The sequence below is a fragment of the Mixophyes fleayi genome, chromosome 9 (assembly GCF_038048845.1).
Source record: "Mixophyes fleayi isolate aMixFle1 chromosome 9, aMixFle1.hap1, whole genome shotgun sequence".
In the NCBI taxonomy this organism is placed as follows: domain Eukaryota; kingdom Metazoa; phylum Chordata; class Amphibia; order Anura; family Limnodynastidae; genus Mixophyes; species Mixophyes fleayi.
In genome coordinates, this window is record NC_134410.1 from 37,030,210 (window position 1) to 37,057,500 (window position 27,291).

At 38.1% G+C, this 27,291-nt stretch overlaps 1 long non-coding RNA gene across 2 annotated transcripts; it reads left to right on the top strand.

The window, feature by feature from the left end:
- The first annotated feature begins 323 nt into the window (after window positions 1–323).
- LOC142101561 (uncharacterized) lies at window positions 324–27,291 on the top strand. Of its 2 annotated transcripts, none has more exons than XR_012679038.1 (3): window positions 324–411; window positions 24,035–24,222; window positions 26,983–27,291. It is a non-coding gene; the product is annotated as an uncharacterized LOC142101561 (long non-coding RNA). The 2 variants fall into 2 exon arrangements; XR_012679039.1 differs by lacking the exon at window positions 324–411 and adding an exon at window positions 22,511–22,632.

Sequence of the window (27,291 nt, forward strand, 5' to 3'; positions counted from 1 at the left end):
ACTTTTGCCCTTAGAGGGCAATTAAGGAAACAAACGATTTGTAGAGATTAACTGACTATGGGCTTTGCATACTAATATAATGGCATTTGGCTACAACTGGCGCACTTTCTAATTAATGGAGCTTCGCTCTTTCAGTCTGAAATGTCTGCTTTTGGAGGATTAGACCCCTGTGGATTAAAGTTTGCATGAAGCAGCAGCAAGAGAAAAAAGGCGTGATCCACATATCCCATGTGCAGTGTAAGCTGAATGCAGCTCCTTATTTACATTGGTGCTCTAGAACTGGTTACAGAATTGACATTCACATTATGGAGAAGGAACAATAACTGGGATGGAGAGGACATTTGCAGTGGATTTCTTGCAGGCTGCAAACGGAGAGATGTAACTGAGCCTGCATAGCTCCATCAACATACTGTAGGTTCCGTCTTCTTGCTTTCTCTCTCTCTCTCTCTCTCTCTCTGAACCTCTGTCTCTTGCTTGCTTTTTGTCCCATTGTGCACAGCATGTGTAGTTCTTGTGATGTGATTGCATATGCAAAATGTGACTCAGGAGGCTGGGCTTATCATGCTCTGTGTGAGATGTTCTCCCTCTCTCTGCTGTTGATTCTAGTTTTTAATGATGTGTTCATTTACACCTGGAAAAAAAAAAGAAAAAAGCGTAATAAAGTGCCTATTAAGTCTACCATCTTTGGTTTACTGCAACAAGAACCCTGTTTATGCTTTTCAATATGAACACCGGGAGTAAAACGACATAGTTACAAACCTCTCTTTCCTTTACATGTGGGAACTAAGAAGTGGCAGATGGTTTTATAATAGCAGTAATCCATAAAGAGAAATGGCATTTTCAAGATAGCTGTGGTACTTTAACCCTTTGGCAGACATTTTAGGGAGTAACTGGTACACAATGGGTTAAAAAAAATAGAATAAAATGAATAAATGGATTAGTTAGCATGAGGTATTAAATGCCTTTGACAACAGTACATGTCATATGTTTTATTTGCAATATGCCTCATAGAAAACAATGCCATTGATCCGTCACATTTTAGGTAAACTGAACAGACATTTTTATTTTTGATCAAATTTAAATTTTTAATCTTTATCAAACTTACTTATATCACCCCAAAATACAAAACAGCTACATATGCAAAAAACTTGGGAGTCAATTTTTATTACCATCTCATTATTAATATATATATATATATATATATATATATATATATATATACATATATATATATATATATATATATATATATATATATATATATATATATATATATATATATATATTTATTTATTTATTTAATTAATACATATATCCATGTGTATATTTAGGGACCCCTTCAATTGCATATATCATTTGTCAGGTTTAATTTATTTAAATTAAATTGTGAACATATATATTTAATGAAACAATATTTAAAAATTCAGTCAGTTTTTTTTTATATTTATGTAAAATGTATATTTCTGTTGCATTTATAAATATTACAACATGGGCAAAAAGTTTACTATAATAATAATTCTTGAAACCTTGCTTAAAATATATTACATTTATTTAAGAAAGTTTTTTAAAAATATAAAAAGCAATTAATTATAGATTTTTTGCATAAATAAAAAAAATTATCAGAGAGTTGCTTTAAATTTTAAAAAGAGCTTACAACCTTGTTACCATTGTTAGATACATTTTTGGCACTAAGAACTGCATGCAAAGGTTGACTTTTGAATTTATTTTGAAAATTTTAAAAAAGCTGATTTTTAGAAATGTTTTATTGGTATTATAGTGTTAGCAAATTTACTGGTATTAATTTAAAACTTTTGGATGGCAAGTTGATGTTACAATACATTAAAAACATTTTGTTAGCATAGTCTGTGCAAGAGATAATAAAACACAGAAAATATCAATATATTTATTGATTGAAATAGATTTTTCTCTTTGACTATAATTGAGTTATTTCACTGAATTATAGGCAAAAATCCCTAAGAAAATGAAATATGCAGAATTTATGTACCCAAACCTTCAACCTCTATGTAGAGTGCTTTTAAAATATGTGTTTTATTTTTAGATCAATAAAAAGTTACTAGTTAGTTTGTGTTATTCTAATATCAATGGCCTATTATTAATCTCTACATAAGCATTGTATTATTCTATGCACAACCCCTCTGTATCTATGCACTCTAAGAATATAATTTTAACTTTATTTTGCCAAACTTTAATTTAAAAGCACCAACTTATTGCATATAATAGACATTAGGTTAAATATTACATGTAATAATGCCACACAGAAGTAAAGCCCAAGAGTTTTTATAAATATCTATGCAGCATTTTCTGCTAGGATTTGTATAAATACCAAGATGACAATTTTAATATTAAAATATTATATAAATGTTACAAATGATGTTACATAAAAAAAATCAAAGTAGCACAATATATGTAACTGCCACGGACTACTTAATCCCTTAAATTATTATGTTTTATGTTGGTTACTTAAAAAAGATATGAATCCTTTTTAATAAGCATTTTTGTTATCAAGGATATTGGAAGTTGGCAAAAACAGTTTTTAGTTATAAGCTAACCCATTTTAAAAAATAAAAGTTTAAATGTACTTTTAAATAATTGGTTAGGCACGTTTAACAGTGAGCAGTCCATTTGGCTTGGTCAATTTTTGTGATGACACATGAGTAGGCATGACATATATGAAACATAAAAATGGACAAACACAGCAGAAGGGCATAAAAGGCTTTAGTACTGTAGATACTTCATTCTTATAAAGTCTTTTACTAAACATGGAGTATTTAATGAATCTAAATGCTTCACTATCTATTCCTATCCCTATTGACAAATCTAGAGGGGTTCACCAATCACACTTCTCTGCTCTATTTGTTTAATATATAACATTATCCAGCTCATTTGCAATTATTGTATATGGGAACAGTAAAACTATAAAAAACAAATAAAAAACCATACCATAAAATATTTATGTAACGCTTACATGACAACATAACATTTTTTTAATCATTATTAGCATCATATAATAATAATAATAATAATAATAATAATAATAATAATAATCTTCATAATAATAATATTAATAATAATAATTAATTAAAGGGTATAGATATTTAAACCTCAAGACATACCCTGTAGCAGAATTAGTGGAGCAATTATGATTGTACCGTGTGATATTATGCAGTGTGGTCTCTGAATATTTAATTCACCAAGGAAAACAATTATGGACAGCTACCTGAGGAGAGAGCTACCCTAAGCAGATGGGAAATTGTAGGCACCAAAGAGACTCCTCCTGTTATAATACTGCTCTTAAATGTCTTCCTGGTTTTATCTATCCACCTGTAGGGAAGAGACAGTTGTTTTCCCTAGGTATTTGGGCGCATTGCCCTCCCACAATCTTCCTCTATTTGTTGTCGCTGTGAACACCTTTAATAGGACATTCAGTAGAGCTGATATACATGCACCTGCCAGGTTTCAGAAAATGGAGGCTGTTATCAGGTGATTGCCACCCCACTGCCATTACACTGGCAGCCAGATACATGTGTAGTATACCCTACAGTGGCATAAAGCCATAAGCACTATTATTACCCTAGTAACCAGTGATTGGCTTCTATAAATAACACTGGAAGCCAGAAGATTGACACTATACTACATTGGTCCCCAGGGAAATGGGTACTATATATTATAATGGCCACATAGGAAATAGGCATACATTATAGGTATAAGGTATAGGCCCTATACTTTACGTTGGTCCTCAGGGACTGGGAACTATATATTACACTGACCACCAGTGAATGGCGTCTGTGTATTACCCTGGTCACAAATGGCCGGGCTCTATATATTATCCTGGCCACCAGGGAATGAACATTATATATGACACTGATAACTAGGGAATGCACTTTTTACAAGACAATGACCACCATGTCTAAGCTCTTTAAATTACACTGGCTAATAAAGACTGATCTCTGTATAATACAATGGCCACTAGGACATAAATTCTCTATATTAAACATGTCACCAGGGTATAATGTCTATATATTACTGAGGCCACCAGGGAATGGTTTGTATATAATGTACTGAACAATACACTATACTGGCCTGCAGAAACTGGGCTCTATTTATTATATTGACCACCAGGGAACGGGCTATATATAATACACTGGCTACCATGGAAGAAGCATTTTATATTACAATGGCCACTAGGGAATGGACACAAATAATACACTCACCACCAGGAACTGGACTCAGTATACTAACATGACCAAGATGGGGTAGGCTCACGAATGTAGACATAGCATATGGTGATTATTTTATGTGGGGTCAGTACTCTGGTATCATGTATGATGATGACTTCTGATATCACTGCTAAGTCTTGTGTGTGGGGACAAGGTAAAAAGTAAAGAGGTTATCCAACAGCTGACAGACCCTTTATGGGAAACTGAAAGGTACTAGGGTGGTGTATACAGCTATATTTAATGTGGAGAGACCTTACCATCAAATGAAAAAACAAGCAAGGAAGCACATAGTGGATTATCTGCATGACAAAATAAATGATGACCATGTCATAATATTATTCATAGTAAACAGTGATGTATAATGTATCAAATTGCATCTTGGGCTCCTAATTGGTCAAACCGAACCATACAACACTGAAGCACAGGTCCCAAACACGTGGAACAGTTCATTGGATCACTCAGGAAGGAAGAGTAGTGGCAGGGATGACCATCACAGCCATGAATCACATATATGGAACAACTGTGTGACCATAACATATAAAAACAGTTTATTGTGTGAACAGCCTTACAGAGCAATGAGACAGAGCATCCCATGAAAAAACAAACAAAAAAGAAGTGTTTTAAAGCATATTATGATGGACACCCTACTACTTTATACAGTATACTCTGACGATCCTTAAATAAGGACTCTTTCATGACTCCTCAATGTAGTGTTGGAGTGCCTAGCATCTACTGCTGGGGTATACCATTCACATAAAATTAGCAAGTACATGAAAAAATAGAAAAGTCACTCTGCACTTATATGTCTACCTGCTATCTTCACAATCTCTTATAATAAAATCTTTAATGAACATAAATTAAAAACTGTCTGAAACCTCAGGAATAGACTACACTAATTGAGGTGTAAACCCTAGTAGTTTTGCACACCTTACATGCTATCTCAAGGGTTCTCCTCAGGATATGTAAGAAACGGTAGGGTTTATTCCTGACTTAGCATCTTCTGTTCCTGATGCTTCAGCACATTTTAATAAGCATTCATAAAAGACCGGATTTTAAGAGACTGTGCCTTTGTGCGAGTGTACAAAGGGATAATTTTATTAATTATTACTGCCATCTATGTACACACATATATGGATGCAGTTATAAAAAATGGTGGTAATATAGTGCAGAATGGCATAGAACATGTTTTAGTGGTATGCAATTGATGCAACACCTACAATAGCCATAACAAATTATAAGTAAATATTCACCCTGATGAAGTTCCATTGAATTAATGTAACCACCGTTAAAATGGCTTTTTTATGATATACTGGGTAGCACGATGGCTAAGTGGTTAGCACTTCTGCCTTACAGCGCTGGAGTCATGAGTTCAATTCCCGACCATGGCTTTATCTGTGTGGAGTTTGTATGTTCTCCCCGTGTTTGCGTGGGCTTCCTCTGGGTGCTCAGGTTTCCTCCCACACTCCAAAAAACATAGGTTAATTGGCTGCTATCAAAATTGACCCTAGTCTCTCTCTGTCTGTGTGTGTATGTTAGGGAATTTAGACTGTAAGCTCCAATGGGGGCAGGGACTGAAGTGAATGAGTTCTCCGTACAGCGCTGCAGAATCAATGGCGCTATATAAATAAATGGTGATGATGATATACTTTAACTATTCATATGTATGTGATTGATTTATACATATTGGATACAGTAGTATGACACACCGCCACTTCTCCTACTGCCTTCATTGTAAAACTATCAAATTCCATTCATTTACATTCCCATTACGTTTTTTTATACCGTAAGTTCTAAATTTCCTCTTCGACCCCAGGGTATGCACTATTATTTGTGAGCTATACAAAAAGGGCTGGTTCACATGAATTCACCATAATGTGTACTTCTAGCTTTACACTTAGAATTATAAGAAACATAGTTTTCAATCTACAAATCCTTCACTTTCTCATTGGCACATTGTTTTAAAACAGCCTTTTTTTATGACATTGGCATTGCACAATTTCTAAACATTAACAGAAAATTCATCAGCATTATGTGACAGGTATGTATCTAGTAAGGCTGTAATATGTTCATCACTGTACTATAATTTTCCTGTTTTCAGAGAAACTGTCTTTCAGATAGCGTTTTTAGCGGCCACAAGCAGATCAGCTCCTGTATGTAAGATATAAAAGTTGAAAACATGCTTTGATCGGAAATATCCATTGGCTGTATAAGAAGGGAAACGTTTAAGTCTACTGTTAACGTGTGTAGCAACCAGTGTGGGGTTGAATCATGATCCCTGAAGGGTTTTTAATGAAATAATGCAATTTTGTGAACAAATCTTAAACAGAAAGCAAGAATATTTTTATTGAGAGATTTTCGAGAAATAACTGAAACAGAAGAGGGTGCATTAGCCGTTATGAAGGAATTCAAAGAAACTATATTCTAGTTTTTAATAAATTTAATGTTGTTTTTGTCTTGGTACAGCGTTATACTTGATGAGATATGATGCTACTCTCCTAGTTTACTATGTTTATAAGCAATCACATATTATCATATTTAAAGCTTCCAGGCCATACAGAGGGCTCAGTCTTTTACTGTATGTTCTATGGAGATTCATTGGTTAAATTAAATTCATTCACAATGTAGATTAAGGAGGTGCTCAGACGGAGTCCACCTAGAAGACAATGAATGCTGCACTGCACAGAGATCTTCATTACACATAGACCCCCCTCCCAAATTGCACAGAGATTCTCCTATGGCACCGTGATCATCCCTTTCACAGAACATCTCCCATGCACAGAGAATCCACCATATCCTCCCTTTGTGACCACAGATTCTCCACATTGCACAGACTCTCCTTCCCAAACATTCTCCAGTAGCCAAAGTGCCAGCGGCAGCTGTGTATAATAGGTAGGGGCAATTGTGCCCAATATTTTTACTGTTAAAGTTGAGACGATTGCTGCATATGCACTGGGGGTTATGTTACTCTGCATTTGGTTGCAACCACTAAGATCAAGGCTGCTCTTCAGCAGGGTCCCAACAAGTTGGAAACTTGGATCCAAAGAAAGTCTCCTGGCACTGTTTACCAGATGGTCTCTGCACTGTGGCTGGTGAATTACCACCGCAATCCACCAATCAGTGCTGGTACCCAACTAGTGGGTATGACCAGGGCCGCCATAAGGGGGTACAGGGAGTACAGCAGTATGGGGCCCAACAGCAAAGTGGGAATTCAAGACTGATAAACATATTTATCAAATGGTGGAAAGCTAGCATTAGGGATTTTTTCCCCATTTTGCCCAATATACTGCCAGCGGTAACCCCTACTATCAGTAAGATTCACCGGCAATAATCTTTATATGGGAAAGCCTAATTAACAAGGTTTGTGGTGATAACATAAAAAAAAATCAATAAAAAAAAAAAATTGTTCAATTTTTATTATTTATATTTTTCTAATTTACTTATAATTATTTTTTAAATAATTTTTTAGTTATGTTCAGCTGCCTCAGCAAAACGTCCTTGACAAATTAAGGCGATAAGTGATTTATTATTGCTGGGATAAACAGCAATAAAAAAAAACAACTTTTTCGCCGTTATTCATAAATTGGCCCTTGGGATCCTTATTGCTATATTAGGGACATCAAATGTTGGCTTTAATTTATTGACTGTCAAAATTATGAATATGTGCACAGTGCCTGAAATGCTCTTGAATTGCCCAAAAGAAATGTTTCTTTTCCATTTAGAACAATGGCAGATCAATAAGTACAGATTTCTGCAAGCAGTGTTCTTTGTGCTTTGTACTATAACACAACTTGCAATGTGAGTGCACAGATGCAGCGATCATAGGGATTAATGATCCTGCAGTCACAACTCATGTGGTATGCATAACGTCAGTGTACCATGGTACATTGAATAAAAATAGTATGTGTAAGATCTTTAGGTCATGTTGTCAAGACCTGAACTATCATAAAAGTAGCCTCATATATATACTTTGCATCTGGGAGGAAGCGGAGTTGGAAAGAGAGCGGGGTCCACATGTGCGAGATTAAAGAGGTGGGGGAAGTGCAGAGAAGATAAAAGAGGGCAGAGTTCCTGATGGTGCTTGTTGAGACCCAGAGAGGAGAGATCGGTGTCTCTGGAGTAGTGAGACCCCTGTGCGTAAAAGCTGCTGCAAGCCTTATACCAGTAAGGGCTGCCGAGAGATATACACTTGTAAGAGCTGCTAAGAACTGTACACTTGTGAGAGCTGCTGAGAGCTATATACATGTGAGAGCTCTGAGAGCTATACACCTGTGAGAGATGCTGAGAGCTATACACCTGTGAGAGATCCTGAGAGCTATACACCTGTGAGAGCTGCTGAGAGCTATACACCTGTGAGAGCTGCTGAGAGCTATACACCTGTGGGAGCTGCTGAGAGCTATACACCTGTGAGAGCTGCTGAGAACTATACACATGTGAGAGCTGCTGAGAGCTATACACCTGTGAGAGCTGCTGAGAGCTATACACCTGTGAGAGCTGCTGAGAGCTATACACCTGTGAGAGCTCTGAAATCTATACACCTGTGAGAGATGCTGAGAGCTATACACCTGTGAGAGATCCTGAGAGCTATATACATGTGAGAGCTCTGAGATCTATACACCTGTGAGAGCTGCTGAGAACTATACACATGTGAGAGCTGCTGAGAGCTATACACCTGTGAGAGCTGCTGAGAGCTATACACCTGTGAGAGCTGCTGAGAGCTATACACCTGTGAGAGATGCTGAGAGCTATACACCTGTGAGAGCTCTGAGATCTATACACCTGTGAGAGCTCTGAGATCTATACACCTGTGAGAGATGCTGAGAGCTATACACCTGTGAGAGATCCTGAGAGCTATACACCTGTGAGAGCTGCTGAGAGCTATACACCTGTGAGAGATGCTGAGAGCTATACACCTGTGAGAGCTGCTGAGAGCTATACACCTGTGAGAGCTGCTGAGAGCTATACACCTGTGAGAGCTCTGAGATCTATACACCTGTGAGAGCTCTGAGATCTATATACCTGTGAGAGATGCTGAGAGCTATACACCTGTGAGAGATCCTGAGAGCTATATACCTGTGAGAGCTGCTGAGAGCTATACACCTGTGAGAGCTGCTGAGAGCTATACACCTGTGAAAGCTGCTAAGAGCTATATACCTGTGAGAGATCCTGAGAGCTATATACATGTGAGAGCTCTGAGATCTATACACCTGTGAGAGATGCTGAGAGCTATACACCTGTGAGAGATCCTGAGAGCTATACACCTGTGAGAGCTGCTGAGAGCTATACACCTGTGAGAGCTCTGAGATCTATACACCTGTGAGAGATGCTGAGAGCTATACACCTGTGAGAGATCCTGAGAGCTATACACCTGTGAGAGCTGCTGAGAGCTATACACCTGTGAGAGATGCTGAGAGCTATACACCTGTGAGAGCTGCTGAGAGCTATACACCTGTGAAAGCTGCTAAGAGCTATATACCTGTGAGAGATCCTGAGAGCTATATACATGTGAGAGCTCTGAGATCTATACACCTGTGAGAGATGCTGAGAGCTATACACCTGTGAGAGATCCTGAGAGCTATACACCTGTGAGAGCTGCTGAGAGCTATACACCTGTGAGAGCTGCTGAGAGCTATACACCTGTGAGAGCTGCTGAGAGCTATACACCTGTGAGAGCTCTGAGATCTATACACCTGTGAGAGCTCTGAGATCTATACACCTGTGAGAGATGCTGAGAGCTATACACCTGTGAGAGATCCTGAGAGCTATACACCTGTGAGAGCTGCTGAGAGCTATACACCTGTGAGAGATGCTGAGAGCTATACACCTGTGAGAGCTGCTGAGAGCTATACACCTGTGAAAGCTGCTAAGAGCTATATACCTGTGAGAGATCCTGAGAGCTATATACATGTGAGAGCTCTGAGATCTATACACCTGTGAGAGATGCTGAGAGCTATACACCTGTGAGAGATCCTGAGAGCTATACACCTGTGAGAGCTGCTGAGAGCTATACACCTGTGAGAGCTGCTGAGAGCTATACACCTGTGAGAGCTCTGAGATCTATACACCTGTGAGAGATGCTGAGAGCTATACACCTGTGAGAGATCCTGAGAGCTATACACCTGTGAGAGCTGCTTAGAGCTATACACCTGTGAGAGATGCTGAGAGCTATACACCTGTGAGAGCTGCTGAGAACTATATACCTGTGGGAGCTGCTGAGAGCTATACACCTGTGAGAGCTGCTGAGAGCTATACACCTGTGAGAGCTGCTGAGAGCTATACACCTGTGAGAGCTGCTGAGAGCTATACACCTGTGAGAGATCATGAGAGCTATATACATGTGAGAGCTGCTGAGAGCTATATACTTGTGAAAGATGCTGAGAACTATACACCTGTTAGAGCTGCTGAGAACTATACACCTGTGAGAGCTGTTGAGAGCTATATGAATGTGAGAGCTGCTGAGAGCTATATACTTGTGAGAACTGCTGAGAGCTATACACCTGTGAGAGCTGTTGAGAGCTATATGAATGTGAGAGCTGCTGAGAGCTATATACTTGTGAGAACTGCTGAGAGCTATACAGCTGTGGGAGATGCTGAGAGCTTTACAGCTATGAGAGCTGCTGAGAACTATATACTTGTTAAAGCTGCTGAGAACTATACAGCTGTGAGAGCTGCTGAGGTATATACTTGTGAGAGCTCCGAGAGCTATACACCTGTGGGAGCACCGAGAGCTTTATACCTTTGCGAGCTGCTGAGTTATATACCTATGACAGCTGCTGCTGAAAGCTATATACCTGTGGCTGCAGATGAGAGCTATATACCTTGGGAGCAGGGCCTTCTTACCTCTACGTATGTATTACCCAGTATTGTTTTATTACTGTTTGTTCCCAATTGTAAAGCGCTACGGAATCTGCTGGCGCTATATAAATAAATGTTGATGATGATGATGAAGATGATGAGAGCTGCTGAGAGCTATACACCTGTGAAAGATGCTGAGTTATACACCTGTGGCATCTGCTGAGAGCTATACACCTGTGGGAGCTGCTGAGAGCTATATACCTGTAGGAGCTGTTTAGAGCTATATACCTGTGAGAGCTTCTGAGAACTGAGATTCCTGGAGTCTGCTGAGAGCTGTGATAAAGTGAGAGAGCCTCTGAGGAGCCCTGTAAACAACAGATCTGCTGTGCTGTACAAGTTAGTCCATGTGGAGAGAGGGAGACTCCTGCCTTGGGTAAACTGCGGGTGACCAGAGAAGGACTTCAAGCAAGAAGAGGTGTAGTGAATATTGGCTGCCACTAGAGCATCTTGAATCTCCTCCTGCAAGGAACCAGATAAGAACAATATCATACAGATTGTCTAAGAGTATAATTAGTGGTAGCCATTCTGATGGACTATAATGTTGACTGCCCCTAACTTCAACCCTTGGATTTAAGTTGTTTAACCACGTTTGACATTTGCAACTTATCATGCTGCAGAGAGACTCATTATCCCAAACTATCCTTGAAGTGATCTGTGTCACCCACAGCACAAAGCTCACCACCTTGACCACATGTAACCCAGGTTACTACCCTACAGTGCGCCACCAGTACCAATTTTATCTGGCCAGGTTCTGTGCATTGTATTGTTATTGCTACATTATAGTGTGCACATGCCTGTATGACTTAGCTGTGATTACTATGTTGTCCCTCATCGGGCTGTGCTACAGTGAGGTAGGATTGCAGGAACTGATTGCCTCGAATTTAATGCTGTAACATTATACCCAGTCGTTCCTGGGTAATCATCATAGTCTCATTTCAGTCTCCTGGACAAAACCATGTTACAATGCAAGGGGTGCAAATTAGTATTCTGTTTTGCACATAAGTTAAATGCTGCCTGTTTTTTCATGTAACACCCATCTATTTGGATTACTAATTTGCAATTGACATTTGGACTAGTGCAGGAAACAAACTTACCATTGAATGGGGGTGTTTGCATTTCATTATGTTTGATATGGAAAATGCCCCTTTCACATATCTTAATAACACAGTCAAGACAATATTATCTCTTTTATATATGACACCTCATCACATTACATTGTGTGCGAATAGGGTAATGTGACTCTCACATCTGCTCCTAGGACTGTCAAACTGCATCTTTACGCTATCATGGGGCGTAAGTATATGCAAATGTATGTCTGACATATGCCTGGTGCAGAAATACTACTGTGTTTTAGTTGGACCTATCTTTAGATATGTACCACTCAACAAACATAAAAGTCCTTATTGTGTGTTTTTGCAGAGTGTTTGACACATTAACATACAGGATTGAATTGTTACATTTTGTTCTCTAAATGCTGGATGTCAAATAACTGTTATTTGCCATTGTCATTATAGACTCAGTTGTTTTGTACAGATATTTGTAATAACAGCTTAGACTTATACTAATTTTCAGTTTAGCACATTAGACCTGTATCAAGCGCAGTCCATTTGTTTGATTATTTTTCTTCCCCTACATTCTCTGCTCTCCAAGGGGCACATTTATCATTCTTCGGCAAAAATGAGAAATAGTTATCAATCCTTATCGCATGGATAAGGATTGAACTATTTCTCAAATTTATTAAAAACGGATCACAGAAACAGCAGTTCCGAAAAACTGCTGTTTCTGTGATAAAAAAAAATCACTCTTACCCCCCTCTTCGGGACGCGCTGTCTCAGGATCTCCTCCCAGGTGTTCCTCGTTCTCTTCATTCTTCAATTGCGCATGTGCAGTTCGAAGATCCCCGCTCTGTCTCTGCAACGGTAGTTGCAGAGAGAGAGCTGTGAGTGACAGGGAGGGATCATGTGATCCCTCCACACATGCGCTGTCCAGCTCTGCTCTTCGGAGCAGAGCTGACAGCATTGGATTTTTTAAATTTTGATAATGTACTCCAGCTTCAAGTTCCCCCAAAAATTTTTTGGGGGGACTTGTTAGATTGCGGCCAGAGCAGTCACCATACTGTTGAATGGTGACTGCTCGTAAAAACGATGAGGAGTGCAAAGCAGCAGATATCCATGATATCTGCTGCGATGCATCTTTAATAAATTTGCGGAGGGCACATCTGGACCTGATTTCCATGGTAAGTGCACGATAGTGCACTACCTTGATTTCTTAAATATGCCCCCAAATGTCTAGATGTTTGTCACACAGCTCCTCTTAAACCCCACCCTCCACGAGAGGAGGCTGCATGATTGGCCAACCGATATTGCGTCTAGCGGTATGCATATCTGGGTGGCGGGATAGCCCTCTAAGTGCGCGGCTGCCACAAGTTGCTGATGGTTTGACTGAAGTCTATGACAACTCGACCGAAATCAGCCACGGAAGAGAAGCTATCTTCCTAAATAACACCGCTTCCCACAAATTTAGCTTTAAAACCCAGCACCAAACACCCAACTCTAGATACTTGCAGTGAATGTAAAAATGCTAATATTATATTGTTATTCTCTATAGTGTTACTAGAAGGATCAGACACATATATCATATATGCCAAATATATTATTATGAGCGAAGCTGCCCAGGTTTCAGAAACATTTATTGGTCTTTCACGGGAACTAAATAAACCAAAAGGTTACAACAATCAAACCTGTCAATTCTGATCCAGAAATCATGAACAGAAGCAACACTTCTCATTAAATCTACTCTCTTCTCCTCGAGTGGGGATGTAATGTAGGAGTCAACCATGCAGCTTAACCTCCTGTGGTATAGGCTGTTCCCATACATAAGATACCATCCAATCTAAATCTAAACATTTTCAATCACCGGTCTCAGTGTGACTACTACCGCTGTGCTTCATCAGGGAGGAAGGGGGAAGGTTAGATGTCACCTTTATTAATATATTGCTTTTACATCCAGCCAAAACATAGATGCTATTCCTTCCTCATTTTGCTTTGCTCTCACTACAGTTTCTAAGTGAACGGCTCTTAACCTCTGGGTCCGAATCAAAATACAGGTTGCCCCATTTACTGTGGGTTCACACTAACCTTACTTTGCGCAATGATTGTGTACTACCAACCAATCGGGTAATTATCAATCGGGATTAAATACTCCTGTTTTGTACGAGGCCCTAATACTTTAGTTAATATATCTTAACATTCTAAACATTATTTATAGACAATAGTAAATTCATTAGACGAAAGATTGCTAATTAAAAGCTGAACCATAGGACACAAAAAAAACCTCACAGACGTAATTTGGGTCCTGGTCTTTTCTAATTGCTACACTTTAATCATAGCACCATGGCAATTAATGAACTGCACTATTATTAATCTCCTTGTGCTAAAGATGAGTCTGACTCATCTTCAGTAAATGTTTTATGAATGCCAAGGATAAGTTACACTGTACAGTGCCAGCGGGGACATTCCCCCCCTGTACGCTACCCAAGGTGCCACTTTTAACCTCACCCAGCCTTGATGTTTTGCTGTCACTCCTCAGTAACTTTGGTCACCACATTCTGCAATAAATTATTCCAGGAAAAAATAGAGTGTGATACACCAATCACCTGTGTTCCCTCGTGCAATCACTGTGGGCAGAAGAGAAATTATAATTCAGCTAGGACTGTGACACCTGATGCAAGGTTCTTATTCCTCCTGGGATATATTGCCCTGTATGCAGGGAATGAGAGAGATCGGGAATATTGATGAAACTGAGCCCTCCTCTTCCATCTGCAGCACTGTCTCCATCTCTAAATAAGTGCCAGCAAAAATTGACGTAGTTGTTGTACATTCCACGTTTGGGAACATAGACCTGTCTCAGGATAAAGCCAAGGCTTTCTGCAGCCTCCAGGAACAACTGATAGTATAACACATACTTCTAACTCAATTTGAAAATGAGGAAATGTTATGCTATGCCTATGATCCACCAAGACCACGCCCCGAATCATAAGACTAATTCCTACAAATTGAAAGCAGGACCACTTTTTACAAAGGAAAATACAGTGCAGGGTAAATTTCAGCCGATTTGGGCTACTCTGAAAACCTGCCACATTTTTTTATGTGAAACAAGCCCAATTACTTGTCATCATTATGTCAAAACAGAAGGCAGATTCCCCTGTGTTCTTATTCTAGTATTTACATGCCAGCCCAATAGAAGTACTATAATGTGGCTGAAACACAGACTGACTGAATACCTTTTGAGAAATGTGAATTAATATGGACTTGCTTGAATTTAGTTTTTTTTTGACAAACACTGTTGCAGTAAAAATAGTTTTGTTGCATTTCTTTTTGATCATGACAGTGAAATACCAGAGGCATGAGCAGTGTATAGCTGGGTATACACTACAAAGAATTACTGCAGATACGATTTCTGTAACAACTGTCCTGATGAATAAAAGTCCCGATGATCGTGCAGAGTCACATGTTCACACCTACATGATTTACTGTCAGATCTATGCTCTTCAACTGTGATTGCCATCTGCTGAAAAGATCGTGACTCTGCACACTCTGTAGAGATCTGCCTACATTGCTGGTTGTGAGTACATTCACACCGCCTCATTTGCCCTACATCCTTCCATCGTTGATCGTGATTTTTAGGAAGTCTATAAAACCAAATCACAAGATGCAATGAGCTTTGGTACAATAAAACATGATTGTGGGAGTGTACACACTATCGTCATCATTATCATCACCATTTATTTATATAGCGCCACTGATTCCGCAGCGCTGTACAGAGAATTCCTTCACATCAGTCCCTGCCCCATTAGAGCTTACAGTCTAAATTCCATAACATACACACAGACAGACAGACAGAAAGAGACAGACTAAGATCAATTTTGATAGCAATTAACCTACTAGTATGTTTTTGGAGTGTGGGAGGAAATCAGAGCACCTGGAGGAAACCCACACAAACACAGGGAGAACATAAAAACTCCACACAGATAAGGCCATGGTCAGGAATTGAACTCATGACCCCAGCGCTGTGAGGCAGAAGTGCTAAACACTTAGCCACCCTGCTGCACACTAATACAATGCCTGACCAAACTGTCGTTTATCGTGTGATGTGCACGATAATTGCATGAATTTTGTGTGCATCCTATTGTGTGTACCACTAGGCCCCAGAATTTGCTGCAATGCCGCTTTAGAGCACAGCGAGGGCCTACTCTGATCATGTGTGGGTTTCATGTCATTTACCAATCCTGTTACATGCGTTTGTAGAAAGTGAGCTTATATACATGTACACGTAAAGTAAAAAAATGGTGATACCTGGGTAAATAAGGGATATGAAGCATATTGAAAGCAAGGACCTCCAGACCAGCATGACTCATGCATTAATTAAGCATTCCAGCAAGGTCATGTTCATGTATAACAATGCTGGACTGCCTTGGTTGCCTATAATTATGGCTAGCATGGCTGCAATAGGAGATCTCATTTACTTTGAAAGAGGCGATTGTTGGAGTGCGTTTGGCTGGAGCTTCAGTTGCCAAGACAACTGAGCTTTCTAATGTTTCATGAGCAACGGTGCCTATGGTGATGTCAGCATGGAACTGTGAGGAAAAAACATTATCAGCATATGGCAAAAGTGGGCAGAAGCGCGTATTCCAGGATCGTGATATATGTGCATTAATTCCAAGTGCAAAGCAGGGGAGCAACTGCAGATCAACTGACTGCATATTTCAACCCATGGAACGAGCAGCCAGTTTTACCGAGAAATGGTTAAATAAGAACTTCACAGAGCAGATCACACAGTAATCAGGTTATAGTGCATAAACCTTGCCATGCGTTGCAATTTTATGCAAGTTCAGTGTTGCAAAGAGCTCAGGCAATGATCTACTGAACAATGGAGTAAGGTCATCTGGTCGGATTAATAGCCTTCACCATATTTTCCTAAAACAGATAAGTGCACGTGTGGCACCAATGTGTAGAGCTTCACAGCCCTGAGTGCTCTGGGGCTCTGTAATGTTGTGGGGTGCAATTTCCTGGCATGGTTTGGGTGTCATCCTTCCCTTAGAAGGCAAGCTCAATGGTAATCATTACAACATTGCCCCATGGTGCAGCATTTTCTTCTTGATGAGATGATTATCTACCTATCTTCCAGGATGTCCATCCGTAGACAATGCCTGTTCATCCAAAGGTTGATGAGCATGACACTGATGTTTTAAGTCCGGTGGAAGTCAGCATATCGATGCTGACTACCCCGACAATACTTACCCTGACGTGGCGACCCCCAACGGCTACTTCACGACCTGTGTCCAGGACCACTGCTGTGACCGCCGACTGCCAGGGATCGCGACCAATGAAGAATCCGTCACTCTGCATGATGTCACCGCGACGCTCTTCTCTTTTTTATTAAGGTGGAAATGTAGGTATGCGGCCATAGACAATGTACTTTGCTTAGCATTGTACATGGTCTATGGCCGCATACTTACAATTCCAGCTTAACAGCAAGGAGAAGAGCGTCGCGGTCGGCAGTGATGTCATGCAGAGTGGCCGGATTATTCATTGCTCGCGATACCTGGCCCTTCGGGGTCGCTGCGTCGTAAGTATTGTCGGAATAATGGCAGCCATTATTCCGTACCCCACCCTATAAGTCATGGTCTTCTCAGTCACCAGGTCTGAACCAAATTGACCATTTATGGGATATTATAGAACGACATCTGGAAAATGAAGAAAACTTGCTAAGGTCTTCTCACTCATGCAGAGTATATAATGGGGTCTAGAATTTTAATGTATATGAAGAAGACCAGATCACAGTATTATACAAGTTGGATTACAAACTGTGATCAAGTCATATAGAAGTCAGATTGATACTACAATCTAATTACAGTTTAGTTCCTTGTGGAGACTCACATTCTGCACTGTGCTGTTGGTTGTTCCTGCTCATTCCATTATCTAAATTTCAGTCTCTGGTTCCCCGCTTGTCTCCATTACCCCTTCTGTCACACTCAGCCCTATCCTCACTAACAATCAAATGAATGGACAGGTCACCGCACCCAACAAAATCAGCACACTTATCATATGAAATATTTTACATTGCTTTAATCATATTTGAGAATATGATTGGCCACAGTTAATGTATATTATAAGAAAGCAAACATTTCTTCACCATTATCTAATAATGACACCTCATGCAGACTAGATAAGCCAACATTCAATTCTTGCCTGTGTTCTCATACAATAAACACAGCAGAAACTCTTATGACTATTACACATGTATATGTGTTTTTTTCAGTGTTGATTATCCATACATTAATCACATGCTAACTCCATTTAATTCCTCTGATGGCACAGATTTGAACCTTTTTTTCATATGATAATTTACATAATACTTTACACTGATCTCAACTATGATTAAGTATAAGCAGAATTTTTTTCTCCTATACAGATGGAGTTGGCATTGTTGAAAGCAGAGTATATCCTTACTATATGAAAGAGATAGTGGATGTTCAGGGATTATTTTGGGTACTGGTTAATTGCTTTCAGGGGTCATCATCATCATCAATTTATATAGCGCCACTGATTCCGCAGCGCTGTACAGAGAAATCACTCACATCAGTCCCTGCCCCATTGGTGCTTACAGTCTAAATTCCCTAACATACACACATACAGACAGACAGACAGGGAGAGAGAGAGACTAGGGTCAATTTTGATAGCAGTCAATTAACCTACTAGTATGTTTTTGGAGTGCGGAAGGAAACCGGAGCACCCGAAGGAAACCCACGCAAACACGGGGAGAACATACAAAATCCACACAGATAAGGCCATGGTTGGGAATTGAACTCATGACCCCAGTGCTGGGAGACAGAAGTGCTAACCACTTCCTTAATGTCCACACAAAAAAAAAAACAAGCAATCTACAAGTCAAAGTTTTTCATAGCATTCTCTGGGGGTTGATGTTAATCATCCCCCTAATCATGTTTACACTCATCACCTTGGTCAATGAGTCTTCAACCTCAATATAACATATGGTCCTTATATTCTTCCCAGTGAGTGAGCTACTATATTGTTATGTGGGTTGAAGAGAAAAGAGGGATGGATCACAGAGAGCAAGAGTAAGCCATTAGCAAAATACAATATACTGTCTCCCTGAGATTAAACATTCTTTAAAGATTAAAATTAAACATCCTTTAGAAGAAGCAAGAAAACATTCCAATAGGACACAAAAGTCTTTAAAACTGCGGTTTGAAATGTATTTTCTTCCCCCTTCCATGCCATAAAAAAAAAGATTATCCCCACTAGGGAACTAATTAATCTTTGAATGCAATGTGAACGCAACTCGCGTTTAAAAATATCGGACGTAACTTGCACACACGTACGCCGATATTATAATACAAGAGGATCTCCAGAAATGTTTCCAATTAAATATTGGTATAAGTACATTCTGACTATAAGTTACTTACCGTATGCAGACAGGCAGAACAGACTGCAGTATGCGCACATGCATATGTGCAATATCAAGTCCCATCAGAACGCATAAAAAATTATAAAATTAATTTACAACTATTAATAGTGTAATCATTCATAAAAATATATGTGAAAAAAATATTTTATATTTTTAACATGAAATACATAAATCAGGATGTTCTTAATGCGTACTGTACATAAATTGCATTTTTATATTTTCGATTACTTGCAGGCACATGTTTTAACATGCACACGTGTCAGTCATCACTAACAGCTGGCACCTCCATCTGCCCTGTAGCTGGTGTAAGTGGCACGGCTAAAAAAACCTGTGAGATGCCCACAGCTTGAATCGGATGAATGTGCGTGCGCTCGACCTAGGCACACCCATACCGTACATAGCCTACTTCAGTGGTTCACAAACTGCGCCTAGGCTCTCTGGGGTGCCTCTACAATCTCACGGGGGTGCCTCAGCCAGGGCCAGTGGTAAGCAAGATGGAGGACTACTTGGTAATTATTTTGGCTTAGTGGTGCCTTGCAAAAATTATGGAGACCTTAAGGGTGCTTTGAACTGAAAAAGTTTGGGATCCACTGGCCTACGTGCATCCAGCCCTTCCCTCCCCGTTCCACTCCTCAAGTTGTAAGCAGTTGGAAGTGTCTAGACATAAATTGGATGCAATGGTGTTCACTGGCATAAAGTCCATTTCTCAGCATGTTCAGAGCAACTTCACACCAGATACGACATGCAACGGGACAAGAGCATTTGTCACTCTGAATCGGCACTGCAGATTATGTTATCACATAGTAATAATAATAATAATAATAATAATAATAATAATAATAATAATAATAATAATTATATAATATATAATCTTGCAATAATGTCCTTTATTAAATATAACTACAGATATCAATCTTGCAAGAAAGGCATCAAATTAATTATTTAAGTCTGTCTGTTAATTTGCCATCACTACCTCAAGAATTAAGGAACGCCAGAGCTTAACCACACTTAAAAACAGTACAGGACCCCTTCTTTCAATTTGCAATTGATGACCCTTTGTCCTTTGTCCACAGAGCACAAAGGTACAAACATTTTCTTAGGCAAATCTTTGTAATAGTATTCATAATTTAAAGTACCAAAGTATTTTTAATGTTTGTTAAAGGGAAAGTAGAACCAGAGATAACGGTCATAATTGTAAAAAATAACTATAGATGAGCAAATAAATTCTGCCATTTGGAATTGTTTGGATTTTTCATGGCTTGGGCTATACAGACTACTTTGGGAATGTTTCAGATAAAATGTTCTACCAATACATATCTTCTTCACCTAGCGCTATCTGCCACTTCAGCTTACATAGATTGTAAGCTTGCAAGTAGGAGCCACTTACCTTTCTGTGCGGTAGATTCAATTCCGGTAATTTTAACATGGATTTCTGCTCGCGGCTCAAGGAGATGCGCACAAAAATCAGCATTGAAATTACCGTACTAACGGTAATAATGCGCATCAAATGCAGTAGTAACGGTAATGATGTGTGCCCCCGCATTGGAATTCAATCTTCCCCTATCTGTCTATATTAACCATACCAAATATTGCTTTGTTCTTATTTTATTTCCACTACAGAATTTGCTGGTGCTATATAAATAAATTATGGTGATGATGATGATGACCACAGACACAATGATGCACGACTCTTCAGATTGTACTACCACTGACATTGCCAACTAACAGCCTGGATTCAGGCATGTTTCAGCTTTTCATAAGGCTGCAAGGGTAAGGTCAGGGGACAAATTAGAGAGGCATACTGGAGTTGGTACTTTGTTTATCTGCAATTATTGTAGTTATAACAATTAGAAGAACAGTCAACTGTCACGCATCCATTAGTATTTTGCAGTAACATTTTTTTGGAATGCACCAATTAATGGATAGTACAGTCATTAACATGACTCTTTTACAGTGCTGGGACCGCTACTTCAATTCCAAAAAAAGAATGTTGGCATGTTCTGTGTTGGCATGTTCTGTGTTGGCATGTTCTGTGTTGGCATGTTCTCCCATGTTCGCGTGGACTTCCTCTATTTATTCTGGTCTTCTCCAAGAGTCCAAATATATACTGGTAGGTTAGTTAGCTTCTGACGGAATTAAACCTAGTTTGTGTAGGTAGAGAATTTAGACTGTAAGCTCCAATGGGGCAGGGACTGATGCAAATGATTTAACATTCTGCGCAAAGTGCTGTATAATATGTGGGTGCTATACAATATAGGATGATAATAATAACTATAACAATAATAATAATAATAATAATAATAATAATAATAATAATAATAATAAATAATAATAATAATGCTTTCTGCGTTGCCCAGATGTGTATTTCATCTGGCTCATCAGACGGTATCCACATTTCACAACAGGAAGCATATTTTTACCCACTTATCTTTCCAGTAGGTGTCACTGTCTATTCAACAATTATTTGATAAGCAACATTTTCTAGCAATTGTGATGTGTAATTTAGGACATCTTGAAAGAACCATGTTTGTATCCTGTGACATAGGATAAACCAAGGCCGCACTATTACTTGACAATGAAGGAAGATTTGGGGGAAGGACTTCACATGTATGATATCTGAGGATGGAGAATACTCCCCACTCAAAATAATATCTAAATCATCATCATCACCATTTATTTATATCTAAATATAGAGTGTAAGCTTGTGAGCAGGGCCCTCTTACCTCTTTGTTAATAACCAATCTTGTTTTATTACAGTGTTTGTTCCCCATTCCCAGTATGCTGACACTATATAAATAATTGTAAATAAAATATGTAACTGTTAATATATTGCATTTCTATTTTTAATATCATTTTTGTCTTTTTAAAAATGATTTTGCAATTTCATTTTTAAAAAACATAACAAAATTTTTAAATTGTTTTCCCAGGAACGAGATAACAAGAAAAACAAAATACCACCCAATGATTCCAAAACATCCCCAATAGGTGAAAAAACCCTGATATTTGCCAGAAAATCAGATGGGTTTAATAACAAGGCCAGCTTAAAACTAAGGTTAATGGATCTCTCAAGATGTTGATAAGTGCAAATGTAACTTATAATGTACTTTAAAAACACAAACCATATACTACATAATGGGGCTTATTTTAAGCTGAATGCAAATTGCTCTTATTGCGTACAATATGCTTTTTTACATCTGATCGTGCGCATAAAACCACTAATTTTGGAATAAGCGTGCTTTCCCAAAAATAAAAAAGTGTATTATACGCCAAGAGAGCAATTTGCGTTCAATGTAACATGAGCCCCAATAGCCATTCAAATGAAGCAATCACTCTCCATACATGATATCTGGTCTGACATGATACACTGTAAATAACAAATACACTATCTCTTTAAATATTTAACTAATGGACTCACATGATACACAATATAATAATTGACTGAGAATTAGATAGTGGAAGGAGCAGGGTCCTCCAACAGCACAGAGTAGTGATGTGAGCCTCCTGTTAATCTGGTGAAGGTAAAGGGTAATGTCTAAAGCACCTCTATAGGAATTGAAGTTCATATATCCAGCTTTTTCTTTTTATATGGGAAATAAATAAACTTTTGTGCAGTGGGCCTGGTATCCAACTTTTGTTGCCACAATTGTTCCTTCAATAGTTATTAACTACAACAAGAATTTTTTTCTTGTTTTAACAACATTAAACAATTAATCAGAGGCATTGATCTAGGCCTACAGCAGCCACAGACATCGAAACATGATACTATGTACATGCTTGTGTATGTGTTATATGTATGATATACAGGTATTAAACATATGATATGGCACTTGACAAAAAAACAACAGACTGCATTTTTGGAAAAACAAACAAAGCATATACGATATATAAATGGCCATTTCTACATGTATTCTAACCAAGTGACCCACAGCCATGAAACACAGCAATATAATCTATTTACAATTTTATCCAATTGAGAACTTTGGAACTTTATGAATGACTATGTTATCTTATTGCAGTCCCAACTTTTCAAGAGCATGCATAACACACCTCACCAAGAACCTTATATTCTATGATGGCCCATAAGTTTTAGGCTGGTCGATATATTTACAATAAAAAGCTAATTGTTGATGTCTGTTTATATATGCTGCTATGACTGAAAGTAACTAGTCATCATGTGTACCATTCTCTCTATCTCTGGTCAATTCAATATTGCAGCGCCCCCCTCTCTTTCCTTCTGTATTCGCTGTATGAAACCAAATGGACTGTGTGCCACATTGGGATTTATTTTGCAGATAACAGTCACTGAACAGGTACATTTGGACATCTTTGTGGGCATTCAACAAGTTACACTAATAAATCAATATTGTGATTGACCACGTGATGCCCTCTTTTCTATGCTACAAAATACTACTCACAAAATGATGCACCCCTTGTTTTTGTATTATATTTTTTAGCTAAAACATGGACATGAAAATGGAAGAGTTATGTTTGGTCTAGTCACATCACTAGATCCTGAAGTAATCCTACAGAATGACAACAAAATATAGAGAAAGAATGCAAAATATACAGAAAGTGCGGGCAGTGTTGAAAAGGAAAAAAAAGTATATAATCTACGGCAATAATAATAATACACAACTCAGAGGTAACACACCTGTCACACACAAGTGATAATTAAAATACAGCCAATGTTTGCATTTGATTTTTATCACAGTCTAACAGTTTGAGTTTTTATCATTAATGGTGTTACTGCTGCATTAGTGTATTTTTGGTTTTGTGCATTAATCAATGAATACATTGCATATTTTACTGCTTTATAGTCAAATAGAACATTTACTATATAATTAATTTTTATTATTTTAATATGACTATGTATGGGAAAAACAGCCACATGGAACAGTTCCCTGAGCTCCATAAAGAACTAAGGGAAGGTTAATACAATGTATCTAGTAGATGGTAGTGCAGTTAATCCCGTTAGTGTCAGAGACCATCCTAATCAAGTTAACCACATTCTGAGCTGATTGGCGCTAGGTCCTACTGAAAAATAATCTAGAATACCTTGCACCCCTGGTTCAGAATGGAGAGTTAGACATATATATTTATACTAACATACAAACATTTTATTTATATTAATCATAGTGTTTTTCTTAAATATATAATGTATGGTGGTGTAATGTTGTTTGTTCTATCTATCTATTTATCTATCTATCTATCCAGTATGTGTGTGTGTATATACATATATATATATAAAAATATATATATATGAATATATATATATATATATATATATATATATATACACACACACATTTATATATGTACATATATATATATATATATATATATATATGCATATATATACAGTATGTGTGTATGTATACATATATATATATATATATATATATATATATATATATATATACATACACTCACACATATATATATATATATATATATACACAAGTTAACGCGTGCATGATACTCATGCATTCTAGTCAAATCAAGCTACTTAAGGTGGTAAAAAGGTTCTTGTCATGCATTTGGGCCATAGCCCAGGCCTCAACCACCAACCACTCCCCACTGTCACCCCCGGCAACCACCAACCACTCCCAACTGTCACTTCTCCTTCAAGAAATATATATATATATTTTTTAAATCTTTATAAACACTTTTAACAATTAACAAGTTAAATTAACAAATTAAAAACATCTTAGTATACCAAATTTCAGCCCTTTCTGAATTTTTTTTTCCACACACACTAAGAATTTAGTAGGTCAGTGTATAACTCCGCCCAACAGGTGGCGCTGCAGCTTGGTTTTATTTTTTCCACACACACACGCAGACAGACTAACACACGCCACTAGACATTTATATTATAGATATATTATTTTTTTATTTATTTTTTTAAAGGCTTATTTTTAAAAAAAGGCTTATTAAAAAAAAAAACACCACATGATTATATGTTGCATACATGTTTTATTTATCAAATACCACAGGAATCTGAATTTGCCATTTTCAGAAAAAAATGCTTTAAGTAGTCAAGCTCCCGACAATGGGCCTGAGTGATTAAGGAGACCAAGGCAAAAAAAGGAGTAAATGTTCTCCGGAAGAAATCATGTTACAATGCAAGGGGTGTAAATTAGTTTATTATTTTGCAAATAAAATAAATACTGTCTGTTTTTTCATGTAGCACACAAATGCTTGATAGTTTAATGTTTACACTCAAATTTAAAGTTGATCTAGAAAATTCCTTTCCCCAACTATAAATCTTTCCCCACATGTTATATGTAGCTCCCCCTCCAATGCGATATGGTTTTGCCCATGTGGAAAGTTACACCTTTTTTATGCTTTGCTCTCCTTAATGACTCAGGCCCTACATGTGCAAAATTACAGAAAAGTAAGTATGTTAAAATATACTAAAATAAATAAAACATTTCACTTATTTGTCTCTGGTTCTCTAACCTTTAAACTCGTAATTCACACTTGTGAAGGTATATCTGTTATGGTACAGCAGTAACATGTAAACATTACAAAAATTAAATTAAGTTCAAAAGGGTTTGAGGACCTGAGAGGCAGAGCACAGATTATTTATTAAAAACATTGTCATTTATGTTATTTTATCTGTAACACCGCAGAAACAAACAGACATAACTTGCTAAAGATGTAATTCTGTTGGACAGTTTTAGATCTCTGTAGATCCCGTTTCAACTCAGGAGCTGTCACTAATACAGACACAACATAGCAATATGTTATTTTTATTTTATGTCTGTATATTATTTAACAAATATGTTATTTTATTTAGAGCTTTTGGGATTGCAGAGAGCTTAATCTTAGGCGATTAATCGGCAAAATAATTTAAAGCTCAGTGTTTTCTAAGCGATTAATCTCATGAGATTTAATCACAGATACTTAGAATCGTCTGCGTGATTTAGGTGTAAAGCTTCTACCATTCTAGAGGAAATTAAGCGGTTAATACTGTACATAATGGACAGGTTGTCATAATGCTAGCATGGTGGCATAGTGGTTAGCACTTCTGCCTTGCAGCACTGGGGTCATGTGTTCAATTCCCGACCATGGCCTTATTTGTGTGGAGTTTGCATGTTCTCCCCGTGTTTGCGTGGGTTTCCTCCGGGTGTTCCGGTTTCCTCCCACACTCCAAAAACATACTAGTAGGTTAATTGGCTGCCATCAAAAATTGACCCTAGTCTCTCTCTCTCTCTCTCTCTCTCTCTCTCTCTGTCTGTGTTTGTATGTTAGGGAATGTAGACTGTAAGTTCCAATGGGGCAGGGACTGATGTAAATGAGTTCTCTGTACAGCACTACGGAATCAGTGGCGCTATATAAATAAATGGTGATGATGATGATGATGAATGCTAAAAATTAAAACATTTACATTCTTTTTCAGAAGATCTCAGGAAGGGAAGTGGGTTAGAGTTGGAGGAAAAGACTGGTAAACTTTCAACTACTGGGGACACAGGAGAAAGGTGCCTGGTCATGCTAAGTAGGGTTTTGTCACGTCAAGATAGGTCCTACCATTGGCATGCCTGTACTTCCCCTAAAAACACCTCTTCAATACTACATCTCCCTACAGTCCCAGATTTGGAAAAAAGTCCTGACCCACGGGAAAGAAGGAAAGCTCCCTCAAATTGAGTCTGTCTCACCTAAATTGGGACATTTGGGAGGTATATGTATTGAGGTAACTGTGAAAATAAAA